The sequence below is a fragment of the Lepisma saccharinum genome, chromosome 10 (genome assembly GCF_977018435.1).
Source record: "Lepisma saccharinum chromosome 10, izLepSacc3.1, whole genome shotgun sequence".
NCBI lineage: Eukaryota > Metazoa > Arthropoda > Insecta > Zygentoma > Lepismatidae > Lepisma > Lepisma saccharinum.
In genome coordinates, this window is record NC_139238.1 from 77,737,013 (window position 1) to 77,759,450 (window position 22,438).

The 22,438-nt window shown below is 40.3% G+C and overlaps 3 non-coding genes across 3 annotated transcripts; all 3 read right to left on the reverse strand.

The window, feature by feature from the left end:
- Nucleotides 1-824: 824 nt before the first annotated feature.
- Nucleotides 825-986, reverse strand: LOC145994502 (U1 spliceosomal RNA). Its single transcript, XR_014442367.1, has one exon. It is a non-coding gene; the product is annotated as a U1 spliceosomal RNA (small nuclear RNA).
- Nucleotides 987-4,646: 3,660 nt separating this feature from the next.
- Nucleotides 4,647-4,808, reverse strand: LOC145994503 (U1 spliceosomal RNA). Its single transcript, XR_014442368.1, has one exon. It is a non-coding gene; the product is annotated as a U1 spliceosomal RNA (small nuclear RNA).
- An 8,382-nt stretch (nucleotides 4,809-13,190) lies between these two features.
- Nucleotides 13,191-13,352, reverse strand: LOC145994504 (U1 spliceosomal RNA). Its single transcript, XR_014442369.1, has one exon. It is a non-coding gene; the product is annotated as a U1 spliceosomal RNA (small nuclear RNA).
- Nucleotides 13,353-22,438: the final 9,086 nt, after the last annotated feature.

Sequence of the window (22,438 nt, forward strand, 5' to 3'; positions counted from 1 at the left end):
GGGATTGTTTTGACATAAATGTGCTCAAACACATAAAACAACTACTGAAATCATATTCTGGACGAAGAACTACATAAATCCTTTTCAAATATATCAATCAAAAATAATAATCTACATTGTTCGTTTAATTATACCATGAAGTGAAAATTATTACTTCATACGAAACAATGTAAATCCACTATACAGCGTCAAACTTCTATAATGAGAGAAAGGAATGTTACTGGAAACGATTAAAAATAATGTGTGTGTAGAATATTGTGAGAACCTTGTAAGCTTCTGACCCAGGACCTCTGGTTTCGAAACGCGTTCAACTATAACCCCTGGATCAAGGTGCTCTGAACCTAAAATTTAACATTTGCAACGGAACACAGAAATTGCATAATTTGATTATACACCAATATTAAAACTTCTAATTGTTGTTTGTTTCAGGTAATAACTGTCAATATGAAGTACATTTTTGTTCGAAGATGTGGCTACCACCCATTGGTCAAGACGGCGCCGTCATTGACAGGTACGTAAAACGAATCTGGTAAGGTTAAATTGTTATGTTGTGTGCATATTTATTAAATGAAGGAAATTGGCGTTTCCTTGATGTTCTCTCTATCTCACCATTGCTGCTAACCTAACGATGTAGGCAACGTTTAAACAAAAGAAAAATCTATAAACCAACCAAACAATATTCATTTGATATGACGGTAGAATCTAGCAACACATTCAGGCATGGTATTTGTATACGGAAACCAATGTTCTCGTTCAAGTTCGATAAGTTGTCTCTACTCTCTTGATGATTTTTTGTGTGAATATTCTGTTTCAATTATAATTATAAGGGACGGCGCGAACGCAGTCCCTACTACCAAAAATTGCGCGCCCGAGATATCCACGTTTGGGATATTCGCAGGGGTCAGCCCAACCGAAGTGCAATGGAAGAGCCTCGCCCCGGGGGAACCGCCTTGCTGATCACGGTAACCCCTACGCCAGGTAAGTATGCCGAAAGCACGAAACGCCCGACCCTAACTAACTCGTCTAAAGTAACTACACGCGGCACCTTGCGTTACTTCAAGTATTTATGCTACACTTGACTAAAAATTACATTTATTACATTAAACGTTTAACAATATCATTAATACACACTACAAGGCTAATTTTTAGGAAAATTTGGAATTCACAGATAGTTTAACTTACTTTTGATTCAAGAGAAAAATCATTTCATTACTCCTGCCATCTAGCGGGAACATTTTTCTAGGTGTATATTCCAGCTGGATGTGACATCTGGTGAGCGATTCTGTAATTACATTCACCCCGTTCAAATCAGATTAAATATCATGCGATGTCACCATGAACGTCCGGAAGGGGGGCAACGGAGGCCACACCCCCCTGGAAAATGAATGTCCACCAAAAGATATATCATTTCGGTCACAGTAACTTATGTTATTTATTGTAAATTCGTTGAAGGTACATGTTAATTTCGGACTGAAATAGTGTTTCTTCAGGGGGTATCACTATTATGGAGAAAAATATCACTCCTTTGCCACCCCTGAAAAAAAAATACTTTGCTTGCCCCTCCCTGGAAAAAAATCATGCGAAATATTACATTTAATTTAATTACATTAAAATACTGTAATTCATAGGCGTAACTTGGCGAGGCAAGGGGGGCTCTCGTGCCCCCAAATTTTCAGTTGTTAAGTAAAAGAGAAAGGCTTATGACACCTATAAAATTTCAGACAGAACTGACTTCGGAACAGTGGTGGACATGGGCGTAACTTGGAGCCTAACTTTGGGGGAGGGGGCCAAAAATTGAAGAACTTTCTCCCATGAAATTAGCGTCCGAGACTATTTTCCTAATTAACTACTACATTCGCAAAACCATAAAAGTTGCTTTATTTATTTAATGTATGTATTAATATACAGCTTGAATTCAACACTAAAAACGTTCATTATTTATAGTAAACTTTATGCAGACAGTAGAGTTTGATTTGTGGAAGAGATGTAATTTATACCTTGGCACATATCACCCCGCTCCGGACCAAAGTGAACTATGTGAAATTCGTGAAATACTGGAAATGGTAAGGGTTTCGAACGAGACAATCGTGAAGAAAGTGAGATTAATGAATGGAACAATTGCGAAAATGGTCGACAGGGTCTCACACGTCGAGAAGGACGTCGACAAACTTGATACTGACGAAGGGGCGGCGCCAGAAAATATTGACCGGGTGAGCAGCAGTCAAATTTTGATAAATTAGGGTGTGCAGATATAAAGTTTATGATTTATCTCTGCTTGTATAATATTTACCGCCCCCCAATCTTTGCTTTCACACACAAGCATGGTCGCAAACAGATAATCGATTCGCCAAATCTTCTGATTAAATTTCCCTCTATCCACTCCAATCTAACAAAGAGTAGGAAGTTACTCCATGTCGTCACCTGTTGTAATGCCGCTTGGCTATCATTCCTATCTTCCCTGTGCGAATCGTAATATATCCTTCCTTATTTCACCCATTTAAACGTCCCTTCCCTTCATTGTGTCTTCCTGCTCATGTCTTTCAACTGCTCACTGTGTACTTCGCTCTATAAGGGGTATTTTTACTTATCCCTTTCAATTAAGAAGGAATTGAACATAAGACTATACTTCATTAGCATTTTAGATTAATTGATTTCACTGATTTGTTTTATTTGACTTAGGTTTTCTTCCACATTTGGCTAATCGCTTACATGAAGATGAATTGTGAAAAGATGAGGTAGATGAAAGGACAGTCGCAAAAACACATGGGCAGTTCACAAAACAAGGTTCACGGGGATTATACTGGACATGAGTACAGACGCCATAGCCTCGTTAGTCTGCAAAATACGATCCACAGTGTAACGTAGAAGAGAGGTTGACATTTATACTCTGTCCCGCCTATCTCTGGAGCAATGTCGTGCGTAGCAGGAGATTGAGCAGAGCGAAGCAATACACGGTGCTGGGAAGGTTGATTACTGAAGTCGTCCCCTACAGGCAATCCCATATCCTCTCACGTGTTCATTGATCGAGCCGTCTCGCGTTACTACTTGCGCAGGGACAGTTTTCGTTCGTTTGCTCCACAGATAACCGAGACGGAGTAGTGGCAGTAAATCATGCGACAATTATGATATATACATAGCTAACATTCCTTTCCTCTGGTCCCCCACATAAAGCGGCTCTGGGGCTCACCCAACCTCAAATCATTGGGTTCCTAGGGGGGCGTAAAGGCGGTAGGAGCGTGGTGCTAAGCCCACACCTTGGTACGCTTACATCCCCTAAATGTGCCTTCATGGCACGCGAGGAACTTTACCTTTATTTTACCTAATACTATAATAGGGAACGAGTCAGTAATAAATATTTTGTCCGTGGCTGTACACATCATTTACTAACATACGAATCGGTCGTGAAAATTTTAAATTAAAGGACATCACATGGCGTCCACAGGCATTTGCTATCAGACTGGGAAGACGAGAGCCGGCATTATGGATGGCCAACTAGGGCACACGTTCGAAGCCCCGCGCCTGGAAAAAATAATTATTTGAGGACTAAAAGTGGTAAACGTTGTAAGTGCCAAAAGCGAAAGTGTTGATAAATCCCATCGTTCCGCACATCAGCCCATAAGAACGTTCACACTAGTGGCCTCTTTTCACGCACTTTGAACTACTTAGAAGGCTACCAGCCACTTTTCACGTTTACCACATTATAAAGCATGGCACATTACACAGTTTAACGTGGAAAACGGGGTTTGAATTATTTTGGCACTTACAGCGTATACCAATTTTAGTCTTCATTTTGTACGGTTTATACTAGTTTATAGGAGGCTGGGGATTGTTTTGACATAAATGTGCTCAAACACATAAAACAACTACTGAAATCATATTCTGGACGAAGAACTACATACATCCTTTTCAAATATATCAATCAAAAATAATAATCTACATTGTTCGTTTAATTATACCATGAAGTGAAAATTATTACTTCATACGAAACAATGTAAATCCACTATACAGCGTCAAACTTCTATAATGAGAGAAAGGAATGTTACTGGAAACGATTAAAAATAATGTGTGTGTAGAATATTGTGAGAACCTTGTAAGCTTCTGACCCAGGACCTCTGGTTTCGAAACGCGTTCAACTATAACCCCTGGATCAAGGTGCTCTGAACCTAAAATTTAACATTTGCAACGGAACACAGAAATTGCATAATTTGATTATACACCAATATTAAAACTTCTAATTGTTGTTTGTTTCAGGTAATAACTGTCAATATGAAGTACATTTTTGTTCGAAGATGTGGCTACCACCCATTGGTCAAGACGGCGCCGTCATTGACAGGTACGTAAAACGAATCTGGTAAGGTTAAATTGTTATGTTGTGTGCATATTTATTAAATGAAGGAAATTGGCGTTTCCTTGATGTTCTCTCTATCTCACCATTGCTGCTAACCTAACGATGTAGGCAACGTTTAAACAAAAGAAAAATCTATAAACCAACCAAACAATATTCATTTGATATGACGGTAGAATCTAGCAACACATTCAGGCATGGTATTTGTATACGGAAACCAATGTTCTCGTTCAAGTTCGATAAGTTGTCTCTACTCTCTTGATGATTTTTTGTGTGAATATTCTGTTTCAATTATAATTATAAGGGACGGCGCGAACGCAGTCCCTACTACCAAAAATTGCGCGCCCGAGATATCCACGTTTGGGATATTCGCAGGGGTCAGCCCAACCGAAGTGCAATGGAAGAGCCTCGCCCCGGGGGAACCGCCTTGCTGATCACGGTAACCCCTACGCCAGGTAAGTATGCCGAAAGCATTTTTTTTTTTTTTTTTTGTCCTCGTTTTCCATTTAGAAGGGTACACCTTCTCTTTGGTAAGTGAATTGTTTCCATAAATGTTTTCCCTTGCAAGGTGATGGTCTAAGTGTTTTCAGTAATGAAGTGGTACATATTTACTTATTCTGAGGGTAGTTCACTTAGATCTTATTTATGCAGTAGTGGGAAAATTACTTCAGTTAGGAAAGTAATAATTTGCTATGGTGCGGCATGTGTTGGATATATCACGTGCCGTAGTTCCGGAGGATGATGGATATTATACAGCTGGTAGTCAGGATGCTGTGGATCTATCAGGAAGGTGTACATGGTTAAGAGATGCTGTAATGGTGTGCAGTGGTATGTGGGAAGGCAGTCGTGTAGAGCATCTTCGTACATTGTGCTAAGAAGTTGTGGATGGTGCGAGTTCATTCGACCAGTTATATATTTGTGACGGATGGCTTCGATGTGGGTTGTGATTTCGGGAAAGGTTATTCGCTCGTACAGTAGTCGTGTAGGACTTGGTAGGACTACTCTGAAGGCCAAACGAAGAGCATGTCTTTCCATAACTTGTAGTTTGTGATAGAATGAGTCTGGGGCTGATATCCATGCAGTGTGGCCGTAAGTAATTGCTGGTCGAAGGAAAGCCTTGTAGGTATGTAGGACAACCTGGGAGTTGAGTCCCCAGGATGTTCCAATTAGCCGTTTGAGCAAGCTCAGACGATTTGTAGCTTTTTGGACGATGTTGAGCAATTGAGGTTTCCAGGTTAGCTTGGAGTCAAATATGACTCCCAGATATTTTGCAGTGGTGGCAGGCAGAATTGGAGTTCCCCGAATTTTGATGTTTAATAATGTTGGGTTCCTTTGGATCTTCGAGCGACAGCCTGTCTGCAGAAACACCAATGCTTGTGTTTTGAGAGCATTAATTGTGAGACGCCATGTGTCACACCATCTTTGGAAGGAGTTTATAACTGGTTGGAGAGTTTTGTTTATAGCTTGGATGGTTGAACAACAGGCGAGAAATGCGGTGTCGTCAGCGAATTGGTAGATAGAAACTTGTGGGGGTTTTGGCATATCGGCAACGTATAGTATGTAGAGTAATGGTGATAAAGCAGCACCCTGTGGAACGCCAGAGTAAGGGAAAATGGGGTATGACATTGCTCCATTTACAGTGACATAGGCGACCCTATTTGTTAGGAAGCTGTGTACTAATCTGACATAGGAAAGCGGTAGGTGGAATTTATGGAGCTTGTAGATGAGCCCAGTATGCCATACTTTGTCAAATGCTTTCTCCAGGTCGAATAGTACTAGGCAGGATGGTTTGGATGTGTTGAAATGATTTGTGATGCGAGTCGTTAGTTTTAATAAATTATCAAGGACACTGTGTTGAGGTCTAAAGCCTGCTTGGTGCGGCGGAAGTAAACTGTGTGCTTGTAAGTGCATGTGTATGCGTCGAACAATGATGCGTTCGAATATTTTGCTAAAGGTTGATGTGAGCTGAATAGGTCGATAGTTTGTTGGGTTGGTACTATCTTTGTTTGGTTTTGGGAACATTAGAACCTTTGAAATCTTCCAGTCTGTCGGGTAGTGTCCTGTGCGGAGGATAAAATTGTAGATAATGGCCAGAAAGGACAGCAATGCAAGCGGGGCCTGTTTAATCAATACGTATGTGATATTGTCCAATCCGGGAGCAGTGTTTCTCTTCCTACGCACAGTATTGATAATATCGTCTGTTGTGATAGGAACAGTTAGAGCATTTGTAGGATCAATAGTGTGCGTATTACTGGGTTGCAGTTGCCTGTTATTGGGGTTTGTGACTCTGTCAATTTTGGTCTGGAGGCGGAGATTTGGAGCTAGTTGCGTTGTCGGAGTGAAAGTGTCTTGCAAGGCATTTGCGAAGGCATAAGCTTTTTCAGTGTCTGTGTTTAGAGCTGCGTCCTTGATTGTTATCGGATAAGGAGTACTACTGGATTGTCCAGTGAGCACCTTGAAACGTTTCCAGTATTTTGTGGGATGGCTTTCGTCACTTAATTGGTTGCACGTTTCAATCCATCGACGTTGTTTATAAGCTTTTATATAGTTATGAACTGTACGCAGCCATTGACGGTGTAAGTTAAGGGATTCAGGATTTCTGGTCTGGAGATAGTCCCTGTATGCTCGTCGTGATGCTGTGATTAGGTGAAGATATTGCGGAGGTAGCTTTGGTTTGTAACTATTGAGAGTGGTCGTAGGTATGTTAGTGGTTGCCGCACTGGTAATCTGAGCAGTAAGATGTTCCACCGCCGTATCGAGTTCCTCTGAATTGTTTGGTGGTGGATGCGGGTGAGAAAAAGCATTCTGTAGCTTTTCACTATATGCCTCCCAGTTCGCTTTGTTGTAACACCAGATTTTTCGAGGTTGTATTGTACTGCTCGTATTGCGGTTACCAAGATTAAAGGTAATTTTCACTGGGTCATGGTCACTGCCGATGGAATCCAGCACAGATATGTTCAAGCAGGCACTTAGAGATGTTGATGTTATAACAACGTCAGGGGTAGTGTTACTTATGGGACGTGTGGCTCTGGGCAGTACATGGAATTCTGCTGTAGTGTTTTGGTCCAGAAATTGTAAAAAGTTTGTTTTGTCTTGCATGGTTCGACTATGATAATTGATGTCCGCTGCTATGATATAATGTTTGCTAAGGGTTTGGATATGTTGAAAGAATTGGTATGGAATAGTCTCCCCTGGTCTTACATAGATGGTAGCAAATGTAACGACCCGGGATGGAAAGTAGATTGTACTAGCAGTATGTTCTGGCAAGTGGAAGTGTGGTGGGAAGGTAACTGTTCGATATGGTAATTTTCTATCTACTCCAATTGCTGTGCCGCCGTTTACTCTTAAGCCCGGCGGACCATCGTGGCGTAAGATGTTGTATGGTGGAATATGAAAGATCATTTTTGGAGCAAGATAGGTTTCGTTTAGCGCAAAGCAGTGAACAGATTCTTCCAAGAGCAGGTGTTGCAATAAAGCTTTTCGTTTAGAAACGGATCGGATATTTAAAAATAGAAAATTATACATATTCCGTACTGCCATATTCAAAACCTTAAACCGCAGTTTCCAAGTGGGATATGTGGAAATGCACGTGAGGACCAGAGTATGTTGCATGGAGTTGCAAGTTGAAAATGGTTTTTGCCGATGCCGTTACTTGGGTTAATATGTGCGTTCTTAAAAATGGGTGCACATTTTGGAGAGTCAGTGTGAAGAAACGTATTAGATCTTCCACTGTTACAGGATGTCGTAGTGAGTTGTCAGGTTCCGTAGCAGTGTCATTGGTGCGCAGGGGGACTGTTAGGTCGGGGTGTTCAGGTATTGCTTCTGGCTTGGCTTTGCATTTGTAGCTGTATGTAGGATGGTTTTCCGTACATGTGACACATTTTGGTGGAGCAGTTTGGTTTTGACATTCTTTGGTTGAATGGGGTCCTGAACAGTATCCGCATTTATCTCGGTTTGGACATGCAGCGGTAGTGTGCTTGTTATACTGTTGGCATTTTTCGCACCGCAATGGAAGAGGTTGTTGAGAACGGGATGGTTCAACTTTGTACCTGCGTCTGTATATGTATGCTCCACTGTGTAGTAGTGTGTCTACAGCATTTTGTGAGTCTGTTAGGACCCGCACCATGTATGTGGGTCCGTTGTTATTGCGAATACGGATACATTTGCGGATTTGTACACCTTCGCATTCCAGTTCCTCAAAGATCTCCTCGTCTGTTAAGACAGGTTCTACACCCCTGATGACTACTGATAGTAGTGGGGATTTATGTGGTGGTGGTGGTTGTTTTTGAGTGGAAGCATTCAGTGTTTGGATGTTTGCTTTGGCTCCATAAATTTCAAAAGAAGCTTTGTTTCTAATTAGTTTTGCAAAGTCTGGATCTGGTGATTTCAATATGATGCCATTACGGGTGAACAGTATTTGTGCAATTTGTGCCCTTGGTACATACTTAGATGTTTGTTGGAACACATGTTTTGCTGTATTGAATTTGGTGTCGTAATTGGTGAGCAGGAAGTTGTATAAGCTGTTATCCTGTTGTTTGGATTTTAATTGGGTTGCATGAGCTGTATTTCCTGTATCTCGTTTAATTGGTGATCTAGATCGTTGACGTTGAGGTAGAGGTAATCCTTCATAGGAATTGCGACGTCGGTGTTTTGTGGAATAGCTGGACGTTTGCATTGGATCATTGGTACTTCGTGAATCGAGTATCGTCTCGGAGTTTGGACCGTCCGTCCGTTTAGTACCTCCGGTGAAGGTTTTCACCCCTTCTCGCTGTCGTAGCAGCGTTGCAGGAAGACCATGATGCATATCAGAAGACCACAACCGTGAGTTGTTTATATGATCCAATAGAACAAACGCAAATCCTATGGGAAAAGAGGCACAAACTCAAAACAACTGACAACTCAATCCAAAGAAGCGAATCCAAATTCCAAACTAATTGTAGAGCCCAAGACAAAAGAAGAGGAAGGATGAAGGTAGTAAGGGAAAAACAGTTTCAAAAAATAGTGCAAGTCGTATGTCTGCTCCACTCAACGTGTTCAACCAAAAAGGTTCCTCGCAATCACCTAACCACCGTATAGACACAATTGGTACCGTTTGTCCGTTCCAGACTTACGGCTTCCACCTGGAATAATTGGCCCACGATGCGTGACACAAGAGAGACCGACTTACGATTACCTATACCTTGATGGCCGAAAGCACGAAACGCCCGACCCTAACTAACTCGTCTAAAGTAACTACACGCGGCACCTTGCGTTACTTCAAGTATTTATGCTACACTTGACTAAAAATTACATTTATTACATTAAACGTTTAACAATATCATTAATACACACTACAAGGCTAATTTTTAGGAAAATTTGGAATTCACAGATAGTTTAACTTACTTTTGATTCAATAGAAATATCATTTCATTACTCCTGCCATCTAGCGGGAACATTTTTCTAGGTGTATATTCCAGCTGGATGTGACATCTGGTGAGCGATTCTGTAATTACATTCACCCCGTTCAAATCAGATTAAATATCATGCGATGTCACCATGAACGTCCGGAAGGGGGGCAACGGAGGCCACACCCCCCTGGAAAATGAATGTCCACCAAAAGATATATCATTTCGGTCACAGTAACTTATGTTATTTATTGTAAATTCGTTGAAGGTACATGTTAATTTCGGACTGAAATAGTGTTTCTTCAGGGGGTATCACTATTATGGAGAAAAATATCACTCCTTTGCCACCCCTGAAAAAAAATACTTTGCTTGCCCCTCCCTGGAAAAAAATCATGCGAAATATTACATTTAATTTAATTACATTAAAATACTGTAATTCATAGGCGTAACTTGGCGAGGCAAGGGGGGCTCTCGTGCCCCCAAATTTTCAGTTGTTAAGTAAAAGAGAAAGGCTTATGACACCTATAAAATTTCAGACAGAACTGACTTCGGAACAGTGGTGGACATGGGCGTAACTTGGAGCCTAACTTTGGGGGAGGGGGCCAAAAATTGAAGAACTTTCTCCCATGAAATTAGCGTCCGAGACTATTTTCCTAATTAACTACTACATTCGCAAAACCATAAAAGTTGCTTTATTTATTTAATGTATGTATTAATATACAGCTTGACTTCAACACTAAAAACGTTCATTATTTATAGTAAACTTTATGCAGACAGTAGAGTTTGATTTGTGGAAGAGATGTAATTTATACCTTGGCACATATCACCCCGCTCCGGACCAAAGTGAACTATGTGAAATTCGGGAAATACTGGAAATGGTAAGGGTTTCGAACGAGACAATCGTGAAGAAAGTGAGATTAATGAATGGAACAATTGCGAAAATGGTCGACAGGGTCTCACACGTCGAGAAGGACGTCGACAAACTTGATACTGACGAAGGGGCGGCGCCAGAAAATATTGACCGGGTGAGCAGCAGTCAAATTTTGATAAATTAGGGTGTGCAGATATAAAGTTTATGATTTATCTCTGCTTGTATAATATTTACCGCCCCCCAATCTTTGCTTTCACACACAAGCATGGTCGCAAACAGATAATCGATTCGCCAAATCTTCTGATTAAATTTCCCTCTATCCACTCCAATCTAACAAAGAGTAGGAAGTTACTCCATGTCGTCACCTGTTGTAATGCCGCTTGGCTATCATTCCTATCTTCCCTGTGCGAATCGTAATATATCCTTCCTTATTTCACCCATTTAAACGTCCCTTCCCTTCATTGTGTCTTCCTGCTCATGTCTTTCAACTGCTCACTGTGTACTTCGCTCTATAAGGGGTATTTTTACTTATCCCTTTCAATTAAGAAGGAATTGAACATAAGACTATACTTCATTAGCATTTTAGATTAATTGATTTCATTGATTTGTTTTATTTGACTTAGGTTTTCTTCCACATTTGGCTAATCGCTTAGATGAAGATGAATTGTGAAAAGATGAGGTAGATGAAAGGACAGTCGCAAAAACACATGGGCAGTTCACAAAACAAGGTTCACGGGGATTATACTGGACATGAGTACAGACGCCATAGCCTCGTTAGTCTGCAAAATACGATCCACAGTGTAACGTAGAAGAGAGGTTGACATTTATACTCTGTCCCGCCTATCTCTGGAGCAATGTCGTGCGTAGCAGGAGATTGAGCAGAGCGAAGCAATACACGGTGCTGGGAAGGTTGATTACTGAAGTCGTCCCCTACAGGCAATCCCATATCCTCTCACGTGTTCATTGATCGAGCCGTCTCGCGTTACTACTTGCGCAGGGACAGTTTTCGTTCGTTTGCTCCACAGATAACCGAGACGGAGTAGTGGCAGTAAATCATGCGACAATTATGATATATACATAGCTAACATTCCTTTCCTCTGGTCCCCCACATAAAGCGGCTCTGGGGCTCACCCAACCTCAAATCATTGGGTTCCTAGGGGGGCGTAAAGGCGGTAGGAGCGTGGTGCTAAGCCCACACCTTGGTACGCTTACATCCCCTAAATGTGCCTTCATGGCACGCGAGGAACTTTACCTTTATTTTACCTAATACTATAATAGGGAACGAGTCAGTAATAAATATTTTGTCCGTGGCTGTACACATCATTTACTAACATACGAATCGGTCGTGAAAATTTTAAATTAAAGGACATCACATGGCGTCCACAGGCATTTGCTATCAGACTGGGAAGACGAGAGCCGGCATTATGGATGGCCAACTAGGGCACACGTTCGAAGCCCCGCGCCTGGAAAAAATAATTATTTGAGGACTAAAAGTGGTAAACGTTGTAAGTGCCAAAAGCGAAAGTGTTGATAAATCCCATCGTTCCGCACATCAGCCCATAAGAACGTTCACACTAGTGGCCTCTTTTCACGCACTTTGAACTACTTAGAAGGCTACCAGCCACTTTTCACGTTTACCACATTATAAAGCATGGCACATTACACAGTTTAACGTGGAAAACGGGGTTTGAATTATTTTGGCACTTACAGCGTATACCAATTTTAGTCTTCATTTTGTACGGTTTATACTAGTTTATAGGAGGCTGGGGATTGTTTTGACATAAATGTGCTCAAACACATAAAACAACTACTGAAATCATATTCTGGACGAAGAACTACATAAATCCTTTTCAAATATATCAATCAAAAATAATAATCTACATTGTTCGTTTAATTATACCATGAAGTGAAAATTATTACTTCATACGAAACAATGTAAATCCACTATACAGCGTCAAACTTCTATAATGAGAGAAAGGAATCTTACTGGAAACGATTAAAAATAATGTGTGTGTAGAATATTGTGAGAACCTTGTAAGCTTCTGACCCAGGACCTCTGGTTTCGAAACGCGTTCAACTATAACCCCTGGATCAAGGTGCTCTGAACCTAAAATTTAACATTTGCAACGGAACACAGAAATTGCATAATTTGATTATACACCAATATTAAAACTTCTAATTGTTGTTTGTTTCAGGTAATAACTGTCAATATGAAGTACATTTTTGTTCGAAGATGTGGCTACCACCCATTGGTCAAGACGGCGCCGTCATTGACAGGTACGTAAAACGAATCTGGTAAGGTTAAATTGTTATGTTGTGTGCATATTTATTAAATGAAGGAAATTGGCGTTTCCTTGATGTTCTCTCTATCTCACCATTGCTGCTAACCTAACGATGTAGGCAACGTTTAAACAAAAGAAAAATCTATAAACCAACCAAACAATATTCATTTGATATGACGGTAGAATCTAGCAACACATTCAGGCATGGTATTTGTATACGGAAACCAATGTTCTCGTTCAAGTTCGATAAGTTGTCTCTACTCTCTTGATGATTTTTTGTGTGAATATTCTGTTTCAATTATAATTATAAGGGACGGCGCGAACGCAGTCCCTACTACCAAAAATTGCGCGCCCGAGATATCCACGTTTGGGATATTCGCAGGGGTCAGCCCAACCGAAGTGCAATGGAAGAGCCTCGCCCCGGGGGAACCGCCTTGCTGATCACGGTAACCCCTACGCCAGGTAAGTATGCCGAAAGCAATTTTTTTTTTTTTTTTTTTTTGTCCTCGTTTTCCATTTAGAAGGGTACACCTTCTCTTTGGTAAGTGAATTGTTTCCATAAATGTTTTCCCTTGCAAGGTGATGGTCTAAGTGTTTTCAGTAATGAAGTGGTACATATTTACTTATTCTGAGGGTAGTTCACTTAGATCTTATTTATGCAGTAGTGGGAAAATTACTTCAGTTAGGAAAGTAATAATTTGCTATGGTGCGGCATGTGTTGGATATATCACGTGCCGTAGTTCCGGAGGATGATGGATATTATACAGCTGGTAGTCAGGATGCTGTGGATCTATCAGGAAGGTGTACATGGTTAAGAGATGCTGTAATGGTGTGCAGTGGTATGTGGGAAGGCAGTCGTGTAGAGCATCTTCGTACATTGTGCTAAGAAGTTGTGGATGGTGCGAGTTCATTCGACCAGTTATATATTTGTGACGGATGGCTTCGATGTGGGTTGTGATTTCGGGAAAGGTTATTCGCTCGTACAGTAGTCGTGTAGGACTTGGTAGGACTACTCTGAAGGCCAAACGAAGAGCATGTCTTTCCAGAACTTGTAGTTTGTGATAGAATGAGTCTGGGGCTGATATCCATGCAGTGTGGCCGTAAGTAATTGCTGGTCGAAGGAAAGCCTTGTAGGTATGTAGGACAACCTGGGAGTTGAGTCCCCAGGATGTTCCAATTAGCCGTTTGAGCAAGCTCAGACGATTTGTAGCTTTTTGGACGATGTTGAGCAATTGAGGTTTCCAGGTTAGCTTGGAGTCAAATATGACTCCCAGATATTTTGCAGTGGTGGCAGGCAGAATTGGAGTTCCCCGTATTTTGATGTTTAATAATGTTGGGTTCCTTTGGATCTTCGAGCGACAGCCTGTCTGCAGAAACACCAATGCTTGTGTTTTGAGAGCATTAATTGTGAGACGCCATGTGTCACACCATCTTTGGAAGGAGTTTATAGCTGGTTGGAGAGTTTTGTTTATAGCTTGGATGGTTGAACAACAGGCGAGAAATGCGGTGTCGTCAGCGAATTGGTAGATAGAAACTTGTGGGGGTTTTGGCATATCGGCAACGTATAGTATGTAGAGTAATGGTGATAAAGCAGCACCCTGTGGAACGCCAGAGTAAGGGAAAATGGGGTATGACATTGCTCCATTTACAGTGACATAGGCGACCCTATTTGTTAGGAAGCTGTGTACTAATCTGACATAGGAAAGCGGTAGGTGGAATTTATGGAGCTTGTAGATGAGCCCAGTATGCCATACTTTGTCAAATGCTTTCTCCAGGTCGAATAGTACTAGGCAGGATGGTTTGGATGTGTTGAAATGATTTGTGATGCGAGTAGTTAGTTTTAATAAATTATCAAGGACACTGTGTTGAGGTCTAAAGCCTGCTTGGTGCGACGGAAGTAAACTGTGTGCTTGTAAGTGCATGTGTATGCGTCGAACAATGATGCGTTCGAATATTTTGCTAAAGGTTGATGTGAGCTGAATAGGTCGATAGTTTGTTGGGTTGGTACTATCTTTGTTTGGTTTTGGGAACATTAGAACCTTTGAAATCTTCCAGTCTGTCGGGTAGTGTCCTGTGCGGAGGATAAAATTGTAGATAATGGCCAGAAAGGACAGCAATGCAAGCGGGGCCTGTTTAATCAATACGTATGTGATATTGTCCAATCCGGGAGCAGTGTTTCTCTTCCTACGCACAGTATTGATAATATCGTCTGTTGTGATAGGAACAGTTAGAGCATTTGTAGGATCAATAGTGTGCGTATTACTGGGTTGCAGTTGCCTGTTATTGGGGTTTGTGACTCTCTCAATTTTGGTCTGGAGGCGGAGATTTGGAGCTAGTTGCGGTGTCGGAGTGAAAGTGTCTTGCAAGGCATTTGCGAAGGCATAAGCTTTTTCAGTGTCTGTGTTTAGAGCTGCGTCCTTGATTGTTATCGGATAAGGAGTACTACTGGATTGTCCAGTGAGCACCTTGAAACGTTTCCAGTATTTTGTGGGATGGCTTTCGTCACTCAATTGGTTGCACGTTTCAATCCATCGACGTTGTTTATAAGCTTTTATATAGTTATGAACTGTACGCAGCCACTGACGGTGTAAGTTAAGGGATTCAGGATTTCTGGTCTGGAGATAGTCCCTGTATGCTCGTCGTGATGCTGTGATTAGGTGAAGATATTGCGGAGGTAGCTTTGGTTTGTAACTATTGAGAGTGGTCGTAGGTATGTTAGTGGTTGCCGCACTGGTAATCTGAGCAGTAAGATGTTCCACCGCCGTATCGAGTTCCTCTGAATTGTTTGGTGGTGGATGCGGGTGAGAAAAAGCATTCTGTAGCTTTTCACTATATGCCTCCCAGTTCGCTTTGTTGTAACACCAGATTTTTCGAGGTTGTATTGTACTGCTCGTATTGCGGTTACCAAGATTTAAGGTTATTTTCACTGGGTCATGGTCACTGCCGATGGAATCCAGCACAGATATGTTCAAGCAGGCACTTAGAGATGTTGATGTTATAACAACGTCAGGGGTAGTGTTACTTATGGGACGTGTGGCTCTGGGCAGTACATGGAATTCTGCTGTAGTGTTTTGGTCCAGAAATTGTAAAAAGTTTGTTTTGTCTTGCATGGTTCGACTATGATAATTGATGTCCGCTGCTATGATATAATGTTTGCTAAGGGTTTGGATATGTTGAAAGAATTGGTATGGAATAGTCTCCCCTGGTCTTACATAGATGGTAGCAAATGTAACGACCCGGGATGGAAAGTAGATTGTACTAGCAGTATGTTCTGGCAAGTGGAAGTGTGGTGGGAAGGTAACTGTTCGATATGGTAATTTTCTATCTACTCCAATTGCTGTGCCGCCGTTTACTCTTAAGCCCGGCGGGCCATCGTGGCGTAAGATGTTGTATGGTGGAATATGACAGATCATTTTTGGAGCAAGATAGGTTTCGTTTAGCGCAAAGCAGTGAACAGATTCTTCCAAGAGCAGGTGTTGCAATAAAGCTTTTCGTTTAGAAACGGATCGGATATTTAAAAATAGAAAATTATACATATTCCGTACTGCCATATTCAAAACCTTAAACCGCAGTTTCCAAGTGGGATATGTGGAAATGCACGTGAGGACCAGAGTATGTTGCATGGAGTTGCAAGTTGAAAATGGTTTTTGCCGATGCCGTTACTTGGGTTAATATGTGCGTTCTTAAAAATGGGTGCACATTTTGGAGAGTCAGTGTGAAGAAACGTATTAGATCTTCCACTGTTACAGGATGTCGTAGTGAATTGTCAGGTTCCGTAGCAGTGTCATTGGTGCGCAGGGGAACTGTTAGATCAGGGTGTTCAGGTATTGCATCTGGCTTGGCTTTGCATTTGTAGCTGTATGTAGGATGGTTTTCCGTACATGTGACACATTTTGGTGGAGCAGTTTGGTTTTGACATTCTTTGGTTGAATGGGGTCCTGAACAGTATCCGCATTTATCTCGGTTTGGACATGCAGCGGTAGTGTGCTTGTTATACTGTTGGCATTTTTCGCACCGCAATGGAAGAGGTTGTTGAGAACGGGATGGTTCAACTTTGTACCTGCGTCTGTATATGTATGCTCCAGTGTGTAGTAGGGTGTCTACAGCATTTTGTGAGTCTGTTAGGACCCGCACCATGTATGTGGGTCCGTTGTTATTGCGAATACGGATACATTTGCGGATTTGTACACCTTCGCATTCCAGTTCCTCAAAGATCTCCTCGTCTGTTAAGACAGGTTCTACACCCCTGATGACTACTGATAGTAGTGGGGATTTATGTGGTGGTGGTGGTTGTTTTTGAGTGGAAGCATTCAGTGTTTGGATGTTTGCTTTGGCTCCATAAATTTCAAAAGAAGCTTTGTTTCTAATTAGTTTTGCAAAGTCTGGATCTGGTGATTTCAATATGATGCCATTACGGGTGAACAGTATTTGTGCAATTTGTGCCCTTGGTACATACTTAGATGTTTGTTGGAACACATGTTTTGCTGTATTGAATTTGGTGTCGTAATTGGTGAGCAGGAAGTTGTATAAGCTGTTATCCTGTTGTTTGGATTTTAGTTGGGTTGCATGAGCTGTATTTCCTGTATCTCGTTTAATTGGTGATCTAGATCGTTGACGTTGAGGTAGAGGTAATCCTTCATAGGAATTGCGACGTCGGTGTTTTGTGGAATAGCTGGACGTTTGCATTGGATCATTGCGTATCAATCCATAGGATTGTATGTTTATTTTATTAAGTCTCTCTGAACGCTTCATGTTGACCAGGGCATTCACTTGTTTTTCTCTCAGCTGTCTCAAGCCTCTTAGGCATGTTTACAATGCATTGTGTTGTGCCATGCAAACCTCCTGAGCTTTCAGGAAACAGGTAACACTTCTGGTTTTAGAGTCAGCGGTTTGCATGGTAGCAATTATGATAATAAACACGATTCGGCGATTCGGCATCGAGGAAGAGCTCGATGGCCAGGGGATATAGAGGTGAGGCAAGCTGGGAGGTGACGGGACTTTGGGAATTGAGTTGGTAGAGAGAGGAGGTCAGCAAGGCAGGAGGTCGATAGTGGAAGCACGCTTTGGTCAACAAGTTAGAAGCTCACAGAGGACTTCGCTATTTTGATTCAGCTCAGAGACTTCAGTTAGACAGGTAATTATCCTACACCCAGCCATGATACAGGTTCAACGGTTCACAAAATCCAACGAGTTGCCATTGTTTTTTCAGTAGTTTAATTCCTTTGTGTAATTTGTACCTTTCGCATGCCAAGCAATAACTCGTCATGTCAATGACGAGTGGTCTCATCAAGAGGATGAATGATGAGTAGTTTACATCACCCCATCAGTTAACTGGTTAACATTCTAGGTGCTCTTAAGATCCCACGAACTTTAAGGTTCGTTACGTGGTGGATTTGCTAGGGCTTCTCATGCATTTTTTTTCGGAAATGCGATGAGAAAATAAATTGTTAGCCAGTTTAAATTAACCCCACCCCAAAGCTCGTTACGTGGTGGAGTTGCTTTGGGTCTTTTCATTTTCTTCGGAAATGAAAAGAGTTGCATTTAATTGTTAGCCTAGAAATTTCCCCCTATCTCCAGCTCGTTACGTGGTGGAGATTAGCGGGTCTCTTCATTTTTTTTCAGAAATGAAAAGAAATTGTTAGCCAGTTTAAATTAACCCCACCCCAAAGCTCGTTACGTGATGAAGATACGTGGGCCTTTTCATTTCTTACAGAAAATGAAAAGAGTTGCAGTTAAATTTTAACCAGTTTAAATTCAACACCACCCCAAAATTTTGCTCATTTATTTAGTTTCGTTAGTATGTCCTTGCCATATTTTATTTTGAAAATACATAGGGCTTAAAGCTTTTTGCATTAATGGGGGGGAGAAGAATTTATATATGCCATGATAGATGTTTAGTCTAACATGAGGATGAATTCGATTAAATTTATCGACTTCAAGTTTGGGTCGATAATCAGCGAAATGTAAGAATGCGGAGGAACTGCGCCCTAGCTCCGTCGCGGTTACCCACGTCGGGCTGGCGCTTTGGTATCAGGAGCGTCCGGCATTCCGCGTGGCGGAAGGTTCGATGTCGGATTTTAGGGAGGCCCATTTTGCAAAAATGCGGCCGGCCCAGGGACGTCCGTGGACGATTCCCTATCAATCTGCTCCTGGTAGCTCTGTGGTTCACTCACGAACCCGGTACCATGGCTACGACAAATTCCCACCTGGGAAATTTTTACCATCCAGAATTTTAAATAAGGAATAAGGAATAGGCATTTAGATTTGAAGATTTCTTGCAGTGACAGTGATTTTAGAAATTTTTTTTTTTGATATGATCTTATGATCTTGGATACGAAAATTATTACAACGTTGGTTATGAGGATGCAGTAAGCTACAGTGAACAGTAAACGATTTTACCCTTAACATTTTAATTAATTAATAACGTGGATTACAAGTGGATTTTAAAGTTATTTATGAATGAGGAAAATAAATTAGTGCCACCGAGTCAGAGTCTATCGGCACTATGGTGCATTTTAACGAGTTATGGCACAGAGTATGCTTGTTTGAGTCAATATATTGTTATTATTATTATTATTAATTGAATTTTCTTAAAAGTTTAATTTAAAATTGGTTTAAAACTGACCGTAACTTGTAAAGGATTTAGAATGCTTGAACTATGACTGCTAAGACTTTTGCAACGAGGATATTACATTTTTATACATATATAGTTTTGGGAACGAATAAGGCCCCGAGGACCACTCATTTATATTCTTAATGACTGAAGTCTCCTAGCACCTCTTGAAGGGAGCTTAGATTAAGGAGATAGTCAAGTTTATACGAGATAGTCACTTGCCTTACGTTACCTTAACTTACGCATACATTGCCTGAAAATTTTAATTCATGTTAATATGTAAAGAAACGAAACGCTAATTATATTCCTCGACACGCTGTACAATTATGTCCGCTATTACGCCAGGTGTATATAGTTAGAGTGGCGTACCGTGATTTAGGGTATAAACCGCCCGATTAATTAAAAGTTCTAGTTGAGAAGTAATAGATGTATAAATAGGCTGCAGTGACGAGAGATGTCCGTAAGCAGTTGTGACGAGAATGAATCCGTACACAGATATACATATACTTATATGCTTTAAGCAAAGTTAGGCACAGCCAACTTATTTTGAATAACTAGAAGAGAATTAGGAGAGCATCACACGGCGTGGACGTTTCTCACATATTAACGAGATATTTTTTGTTAGTATATCTTTATATTTTTTTTTCTTTGTCCGAAACAATGTTTCGTTTGACAGTTGAATATTTTTCCTTAGCACGTTGTAGCTTCGAATGTTAAAAACTTTAAAATGCAGATTGTTTTAAAATCTTAAAATATAAATATTGCAATTTTTGCTCCAAGTTACGGCATTTATTAAAGTGAAACAGGTCTAATATTTTAAATCCACTCGCGTGACATAATAATAATTTATAATAAAATAGCACTAATAATATTAAAGATTAAAAACAGACTTATTATTTAATAATGTGCTTTAGGCACAAAAGTTTTTGCAGTATGTAATAATACTAGCTCAGCGAATACATCACTAGAATTTTATAGTTACTCTTCAGAAGAAGGTATATGATTATATTAGCAAAGTTTATTTTTAAGCGCCAGTTATGAGAATATTTATATTATATGAATATGTAGACGTCGACGTCAAGATTTTTTTGCGCTCCTATAACAAGTATTTTCCTTCGGATATTGGATTGCAACCGATAATCCTGGAAATCCATTCTGCCATCGCAGAATGATTATGAGTAAACCACAACGGTTTTAGTTTAAAGCTTTGCCACAATAATATGCTAAGCATATTTTAGAATGAGTAGAGAGAATTAAAGATTCTTCAAGTTTTAGTGATGTTAGTATTTTAATGCATTTAAAGATCGCATAAATAATAATTATTATTTTATTTCAGGTAGTCAGGAGTAAATCAGACTCAATTTTTCCTTACCTTGTACTTTAGTACGGTTCAATTAATTTTAAGTATTTCAACATAACGTTAACGCCTGAAATTAAAATAAGATAAGTTTGCAGAAAAATTTAAAATAACATAAGTTAAACAGTGCTAATAAATTTAGAGAATAAATAAATTATATTAAATAAATAAATCACGCAGATAATTTGAGCCTAGAGTCAGAAATAATTAAAAGTTGAGTTAAAATATCTACTACTTAGACTAGGCAAGCTTAAAGTACGTATTAGCTTTGAAGAACTGTTTGTTTTGATTGCCTAAGCAACATGAAAATCATTGCGATTTTAGTTATTTTAAACGGATTTCTTCCATACGTAAAAGCTTCTAATTTTATTTATCTGTTGAACAAGTCCTTTGACTATCCTTATAATATAATTACAATTTTATTATTAACAACATTTATTATTAGTATTTTTATAATTTTCATAATCTGTTATTTTCAATGTCACCGCAAGAAATCTATTACTTATGACCATGAGTGTACCAATGAATTACCGTTAAGCAAACTTAATGATTCACCGCCCATTGAGCAGATTTACGACGATATTGCACCGATTGTTGAAGAGGTACCATTAAAAACGAGTCACCCGCCAATTCCCCCTCCACTGCCTCAGTCCATTATTATTCAACCTAGGGTACAAGAAGAAGTTCAGGATGCATCCAGAAATAGTTTAGTCACTAAAGACGACAGTATAGATTTGCCGAAGAATATTTTATCTGTTAAAGATAGAGTTCAGAAATTTGCCGTAAGCAAGGATCCTAATTTTGTTCAAAACAGTTGCAAAATGGAAAGTGATTTGCCTATTTCACACTGTGTTCAGCCAGTTGTAAAAGTTAAAGAGTCATTTGCGAATCAGTCACCAGTAAAAGTCGAGAAAGTTTCAAGTGTTACTTTAAAAGCAGAAAGTAAGCCAAATTTTCAGGTTCCCGAACCTGTTGTATCGTTTACAGATCATATTTTTTACGACTTCACGTTCGCCTAGAATTTTATATTAATTACGATTTAAATTTTAAGTATAATTCATTTTTTACGTTTCATTGTACCTTATGCAAGGTTTATTAGTCATTTAGTTAGCTAACAGCTTCCCAACTGTTGTTATTTGACCAGCACGGAAGTGTTCAAGTAACACGCTGTCGCTAGCGCAACGAAGTTTTTTTTTTCTTTTCATTCAATTTATTACGTCATTTCAAAAGTCCTTGACTTTATTTCGAACTCCCGCAGCGCTTACTAGACTTTGTTCGTAGTAAGTTAAAGTTTTGTAAACAGTTACGCGTCATTCCATGTATCAGCGAACCATCGCCTTGCATTTTCTCTCTCCGTTCCTTTGCCCGCTGCTCGAAGCAGCGACCTTTTCCCCTCCACCTCCCGAACGGAACCCGAACTTCCCCGAAGTCGCCGATCACGGCAGCGAACTTGCCAGAGCTCTCGTTGTCGCCATAGAGAAATTTTCAGTTACGTCCAGCGACCACAAATGCAACCTTGCACAATTTAGAATGTCTGGTATCAGCGAATTCCTTTTCTGCACTCAAGCTCTCTTCCGAGTACTTTG